General features: G+C 41.4%; 2 non-coding genes across 2 annotated transcripts; both read right to left on the bottom strand.

Annotated features, from left to right (window-relative positions):
• Positions 1 to 3,251: 3,251 nt before the first annotated feature.
• Positions 3,252 to 3,358, bottom strand: LOC122151158. The gene has a single exon (XR_006164008.1). It is a non-coding gene; the product is annotated as a U6 spliceosomal RNA (small nuclear RNA).
• A 3,088-nt stretch (positions 3,359 to 6,446) lies between these two features.
• Positions 6,447 to 6,552, bottom strand: LOC122151157. Its single transcript, XR_006164007.1, has one exon. It is a non-coding gene; the product is annotated as a U6 spliceosomal RNA (small nuclear RNA).
• Positions 6,553 to 7,695: the final 1,143 nt, after the last annotated feature.

Consider the following 7,695-nt stretch of genomic DNA (forward strand, 5'->3'; position numbering starts at 1 on the left):
GCCAGCCGTCTGGTTAGCAGGCAAGTGTCTTAGCCACTATGCTACCAGAGCTCCCAATGGCTACCATAGTGGCAATAAAGCGTTGGACTGTTTTTGAAGACTAAGACCATCATAACTGGCAATTTAGAAAGAATTCTGGAGGCTGTGGGCCAGTGGGAATCTATGTCTTTAAGTCCCACAGCCCAGTTGAAGCCTGTAGCCACTACAAGTCCTACAACAAGTCCTTACTGCTCCTGCCCTTTTCTTTTCCATGAACTCTCAATGAACTTCAGTCAATTCAGGGTTCAGTTTTGTCTTTATAGCAAGGTGTTTGCATTCCTGAAATGTTTATGGGCTGGGCACTAGGTGGAATGCTAGGAATACAAAAAATTGTAGACAATGTCAGGCAGATTCCTTCCAACACACACACACACACACACACACAGACACTTCAAAGTGGGGAATCTTGCTATTAAGATGCTGAAGTGCTGTGTTGAAGAATCTTCATTTAGATTTCCTATTTCCAGCTCAAACCTTGTAATATCCCTAACACCTTTAATATATCTCCCAGTTTTTGCTGATCTTTCCCTTCTGTGAACTTTCATTGAACTTGAAATTGATAGCGTAGACTATAATGACTTTCTAAGTGTTTTCCTGTAAATATGGTGCCCCCACAGGAAGATTCATTTGTTGCACAAATATTTATTGAGCTCCTGCCTATTTTGTGCCAGAACAGTACTAAGTGTTATGGATAGAAAGAATGAAAGACAGTCTCACTGGGTAGCTTAGAGCCTAGTGAGGAGGCATACCAAGCAGCCATTCAACAAGAGCTTTGCTTTGATGGGGAGATGTCTCTGATAGTTCTCTGAAGCAAAAGCAAGGAGCAGCTGAGTCGCATGGAGAAATCAGGAAAGGCTTCTCAGAGGAGTTGGTATTTGAGCTGAAGGAACTTGAGAGGTGATTAAGAGGTTTATTGTTATTTTATTTAATTCATTTATACCATCCTCCCTCAAAAACTGGACTTGAGGTGGTGTGTCAGGAAAAGTTTTGGTAACTAATGTTTGAAAGAATGTGTTCTTATCAACTCAAATTAGTGACAACATTTTGTATTGCTGACTGCGGCTGTAACTAGACAGTCACTCTTTTTGCCCTCAAGGCTTATTCCTGAGAGGAAAACAAAATAAATATAAGGCTCTCTGCTCTGAAGGGGTCTTTTCACCTGACTATTGTAACAACCTTCTTACTGGTGGTCTCTTACACTAAATTTTATTTTTTATTAATCTAATATATACCAGATTTCAGTCTATTGTGTCTCACTCTCACAATTCTTGCCATATTCATATATTACCTGTACTGTTATATACTTATTCCTTTAAATTGACTCTAGCTTTGCTCAATTTTTTTTAAAAGGGAAATTTTACATCATTGTCATCAATGAAAAGTGGCTGTCATTTGCCATAAGTAGAGCACTAACTACAAAAGTAATCCAATGAAAATAAAACAATATTATTTAATCTTAGGTAGATATTGTTGGCTGCTAAGGCTTCTTGAGGCTATGTTCTTTGATGGAAAGATGAGCAAGCCTTGGAGTGATCAGTGGTTAAGCGCTTGACTTCTAACCGAAAGGTCAGTAGTTCAAACCCACCAGCCACTCCACAGGAGAAAGACGTGTGCCTTAAAAACCCTGCAGAGCAGTTCTAGTTTGTCATATAGAATTGCTATGAGTTGGAATCTACTCAATGACAAGTTTAAAGACATATTGGCATTAAACTGATCGTTTCTCCTTGACTTAATCAAACAGACTGAAAGATAATTGTAAAAAGAATAATCTTTCTGCTGCACAAAGGGTTGTTTCATTATGTGACTCAACGATATTCAATGTTTCCTTTGGATGTCTTCACACCAGCCCCTGGCACTAAGTAAAATCAGCTCATCTTGGTATCAACTCTCTTAACCACTGTTCTAATGCATTGCCTTACTGCTGACAGAATGATGGAACACTCAAATGTCATTATTTCTCCTACTCAAGATCCTTCAATGGCTCTTCATTACTTAAGGGGTAAAATCTTAATTCCTTACTGTGGAATATAAAATTCCCCTTGGTTATGCCAGGAGCTCTGGTAGCATAGTGCCTAAGACACTTGACTGCTAACCAGAAGGCTGGCGGTTCAAACCCACCAGCCACTCCTCGGAAGGAAGATGGGGCGATCTACTTCTGTAGTGATATTGCCTCGGAAACCCAAGGAGGGGTCACTATGAGTCGGTTTCGACTCGACGGCACATAACAACAACATGGTTATGCCTAGTCTACCTCTCTGTCCTCAACTTTTGCCATTCTCCTCTTTAACTTTTTATTCCACCAATATCAAACTACTTATAGTTCCCAGAATGCACCATGTAGTCTCCTGCTCTGTGCTTTCACACTTGCTGTTCTCTCTACTTGGTATTCTGTTCCCCTGACTATCCCTCATTCATGCTCTTTTACACTCTATCTACCCAGTACTATGCACACAATGACAACAGCACTCCTTCTGGAAGTTCTGTTTCTTTCTTTTGGGGAATCTTGCTCCACTGCCTTTAACCATGTACGTCTAGCAGGGACTCATAAGCTCTTACATGGATGCACATTCCTGATCACAGTTGATTAGTCTGCATGTGAGCAGCTGAACCACGGTGGGTCAATCAGATTTTCTGAGAATTTCCTAACAGAAGCAGTTTGTCTGGTTTAAGATGCAGAGAGAAACAGAGATAAGCAAGGCAGAGAGAGTCTCTACTCCATTTGTTACTGCAGACCAGTTATTTCTTGCTCTTATTTTGTTTAGGTCATTCAGATTTTCCTTTTATATTGTGAGAGAGATTCCAGTATCCTTAAATCTTTTTCCTAGTTTGAGCTGGCATTTCTGTCACTTGCAACCAACTGTCCTAACACATTCCTAATCACCCTTAAAGGCCCAACACAAATGCTAGTCCTTTGCAAAGCCTTCTTGCCTCCCCCAAGCTGATGAAGATGCTCCTTCTCTTATGCCTCCTGCATTCTGTAATACCACACCCCCTTTTTAGTAATTATATCTGTCTTAATATTTTTGTGTGGAGAACAGAGTATTCTTTCCTGTCCCTCTTAACTGTTTTGATTGTTCAACACCCCTGATGAGAAGGGGATCTTAGAACATAACAACCCATTGACATAATGCTCCAAGAGATGTCAAAACTTAGCAATTAAAAGTGTTATTTATTTATTTTAGCTGTTTCACTATGAGGATTTTTTTTTTTTTTTAAGTATTGAATGCTTTTTGAATTTGCTTATCATCCTTGAATGGGGGCCACACTAATCTTTTCTGTATCATTTGAATTTTAGTATATGTGCTGCCAAAGCAAGCACATTTTTTTTTTTTTAACTAAGCATAATCCAAAGAACTTTAAGAATCTACTGACTTCAAGAGTCTGTCCCCTGCTGCCCTTTCAGGTTGGAACTAGAAATGAAGAAGAATTCCACCAGTGACCACACAAAAAAACAACCAGAAAGATAGAGTCACGACCTAGAGATAAACCAAAAAACCAAACCCACTGCCATCAAGTTGGATACGACTCAAAGCGACCCCTCCTTGGGTTTCTGAGGCGGTATCACTACGGAAGTAGATTGTCCAATCTTCCTTCCAAGGAGTGGCTGGTGGGTTTGAACCTCCAGCCTTCTGGTTAGCAGTCAAATGCCTTAGGCACTGAGGGGCACATGGAGGAAGATTCAGAGAGAAAAGGGACAGAAGGGACCCCAAGAGTTCCATCGGCCATTGGATCTCTGTGAATGAAAAGGTATCTCCATAAGAAAATTGATGTTTTCTACTGTCTGTAGACACCACCTGTGATCACACGTGGCTAAATAAGATTGAATACTTTTAGGTTAGTGATTAAACCTATGCTCTCTTTTGGATGTTAGTAGGCATTACAGAGGAATTACTGTATACATACTTATTTCATTTCTAGACTCCATGAGAAAAGAGACTCTTTCAATCTTTGCATGTTGGGCATCTGAACATGTAGGACTTGGCATTTAGCCTGCTTTTGAGTAAGATTTTGATGCTCATAGACTATATGTAAGTTAGGAATGCTATTCAGCTGCAAGTATTGGAATAATCCACTATAGTGGCTCAAGTGGTAAAGGCATTTAATTATCTCATGTAAACAATCTGGAGTTTGGCAGTCCCAGGATGTGAGGGCTCAATAATGGCAAGAGGATGCAGGCTCTTTCTTTCTGCTGTCCCATCCTTGCGTTTTGGGTTCTTTATTTTGGGCTTATTGCCTCATGGTTGCAAGAGAACTGCCACAGCTCTAGATATCACATCTTCAGAAAAGCATATTAAGGAAAGAAAAAAGTCGACTAGGCAGAAGAAGAGCTTTCCTTTTTACCAGGAAAGTAAATCTTTCCCAAACATTCCTTCCTCATCTGGTAAATTTTCCCTTATAGATCATTGGCTGGAACTGAGACACCTGGCCACTCTTAACCACAAGAAAAGCTAGGAAAACTTGCCCAGTGGCTGGCTTTTATGGCCTCTGCAGTGAAAAGTAGGTTCATTACTGGCAATACTGCCTTTGGGACCAGCAAATGGGGCCCTAATCCAGGCCCCATGCCTCAAGAGGCCCTGTGCTTTGAAATATCTTCTTCACAAATTTCCCTTCTGGTACCTGAGACTGGCTGGGACCACCAGTCCTACTGAGGTAACCTAAGCTTGTCTCAGGACCCACATTTGCCCCTATCCCTGTTTCTCCCTTTTGGTACACTCTTGAACCATCCATCCCCACAGGGAATTGACCAGATTCCCTGAGTGTGACAGTTGGAGTTTTGTGTCAACTTGGCTGGACCACAATTCTGAGTGGCTTAAGCAGTTATGATGTGGGTCCCATGATGAGATTGGGTGTATATGTTTTGAGCAGCCAATCTCTTGAAAGGGAGTTTCCCTAGGGGTGTGGCCTGCTTCCAATATGGGCATCCTGGGAAAAAGAAACACTCTTCTGTGGATCAGGATCCTGTTGTGCTGCCTACAGCTGTCCGTAAGTGAACAATACACCACTCCGCCTGGAGATCTTAGATTCATCATTTGTTGGAGCCAACAGGTGGCATACTGCCTGCCAACCCTGAGCTTGTCAACCCCTGCAGCTGCATGAGTTGGCAAAAGCCTCTAGCTTGACATTTGATCCAAGAACTTGAGACATGCCAGCTCTATAAGTGTGTGAACCATTTTACTAAGATAAATTTGTTTCTCTCTCTCTCTCTCTCTCTCAACTTTACTGGTTTTGCTTCTCTAGCATAACACACTGAGGAACTCTTGAATTTGTACCCATGGGGTCTATTTGGGTCCTGTGGCCAGATCCTGATCCAGGCCCTTTTGGTTGATGTCCTCTCTTGTCTTGGATGGCTGTGCTGACATCATGCTTGCCCTGGTTGGTCTGAACCTATGTGGACAAGGGATGGACATTCCTTGCATGTATGAGACTGCTCTTCTCCTCCCACTCATGGGCCTCTCTCCTATCCTCCCTACTGGTGGTAGTGGATGAGAGGAAGGCGTGTGGTCACACTCTAGGAATGCAGCAATAAGGCCTACAGAGTGCAAGACAAGACCTGGTTGGAAGGTATGTTGTTTTCCTTTTTCAAAAATTCCAGATGGCAAATTTAACAGAGCCAGAAAAATAATCATTGCCCATATTTTCCTGCACACTCTGGGTAAGAATTACATTTGTGGTATTCATTAACAAAGCACAGTAACAACCTTTGACACAGTCATTGGAAGCGATTACTGATAGCCTGCAAGATGGATGATACAACGAGGTGATTAAAGTAATCAGCATTAAATAACTGGTGTTAGAACTGCAGAAGCAAGATGATCTATGTTTCAATACAAACAGGTTCTAAAGAGGGATAACACTGTGGTTAATAATGGTTACTACCTTAATCTTGCAAGAAACCAAAAAACCAAACACTGCTGTTGAGTCAGATCCAACTCACAGTGACCCCTCCTTGGTTTTCTGAGGCAGTATCACTACAGAAGTAGATTGCCCAACCTTCCTTGCAAGGGTAAATATGAAATTAGTCAGGAATGGTGTATTGAACAATAAAGAATATGAAGAGATGGCATCTGGACCTGAACAGGTGCCCGGACACTCCGAAGAATCTTCACATGCACTAATTGAACAATAAAAATGTAGTAACTGTCCTCTACCCATTATTCTAAATCATCATCAGTAAATAACTATTCCTCAGATAGGACCATGAATTTTGAGATACATTTGCAATTAAATTGTTTATATTTTATAGGAGAGGCCCTGCAAAAAAACTGTTTGCTTGGGTCTCTGCACATGCTAGGGCCAGTCCTAATCACTGGTTGTTGTGTGCCATTGAGTTGGTTCCCACTCATAGTAACCCCATGTGACAGAATAGAATGGCGGCCCCATTGGATTTTCAAGGCTGTAATCTTCTTTTTTTAATGGGACGCTTCATGAATTTGCATGTCATCCTTGCACAGGACCTTGCTAATCTTCTCTGCATCATTCCAATTTTAGTATATGTGCTGCCCAAGTGAGCAATAGGCTGTAATCTTTATAGAAGCCGATTGCCAGGTGTTTCTCCCACATAGGTGCTGGGTGGGTTTGAACCACTATCCTTTTAGTTAGCAGCTGAGTGTTAACAACTGTGCCATCCAGGTTCCTTTAGGTAATATATTTTAGACTTAATGATAATCAAAATAATAATAATAATAAATTATCAATGATTTGACACAATAAAAGTATTTATCATTTTTACGCCAGTCCAATGTAGATCATGGTAGAGGTGAGAGGTGGGGTGGCAGGCATTGCTCCATGCAGTCATGCAGGGAGGCAGGTTCCCTCATCTTATGGCTCTGCCTCCACTACAGCCTCAGAGCTCAGAGTTCTTATCGCAGAGCCAGCAGATGTGGAAAGGAAGTGAGGACTGTGCATGCACAAAAGGATTTACGAGACAGGCTAGCAGTGGTGTACCACACAGCCCCCACACTCCATTGGCCAGAACCCCATCATATGGTCACACGCACTGGCAGGGAGGCTAGAAAATGCAGTTGAGCTATGTCCCTGGGAAAAGAGAACACAAACATTGGCAAGAATGAGCTAGCTCAGCCAGCTTGGACAAGGGAAAAAGGTCTATGAAAGGCTTTTGGGTGGTCAATCAACTCTCGACCACAACCCTATATGATGTATTCTATTGGCAAGAGGATTTTTAACTTCTTAAAGTTAAAAAATTCTAATGTAGACTCTTATTAGCCATATGACTTTGGGAAAGTCACTAATTTTGTGACTTTTGGTAAAATAGGGGAGGAAACAGGTGGGATTCATAATTTCTACCCATTTACCTTGATAGGTCTATGGTAAGATTCAAATGAGATTAGGTACCTAAGAATCTTGTAATCAACACGATTGTACACAGATATTTGTTATTTTTACTAGTCCCCTTTGTAAGGTAAGAAAACTAAGGAGGAGGAAAGTTAAATACCTTGCTCAAGACAGAGACACATCACAGGAGAGCAAACTCTGACTTCAGATGGCCTGGGATTGACAGCCAGCTCTGCCACCTGCTACCTGTGTAATCCTGAGTCAGGTGTAAGCCCCAGTTCCATCATTAAAAGTAGGGAATAATAATACATCCAGATTAGGAGATAAAATATAATGCACATAGCACTGTAGTAAGTCAATAAA

The sequence above is a fragment of the Orycteropus afer genome, unplaced genomic scaffold (genome assembly GCF_000298275.1).
Source record: "Orycteropus afer afer isolate SDZICR_OR568_19922 unplaced genomic scaffold, OryAfe1.0 scaffold00322, whole genome shotgun sequence".
NCBI classification, from domain to species: domain Eukaryota; kingdom Metazoa; phylum Chordata; class Mammalia; order Tubulidentata; family Orycteropodidae; genus Orycteropus; species Orycteropus afer.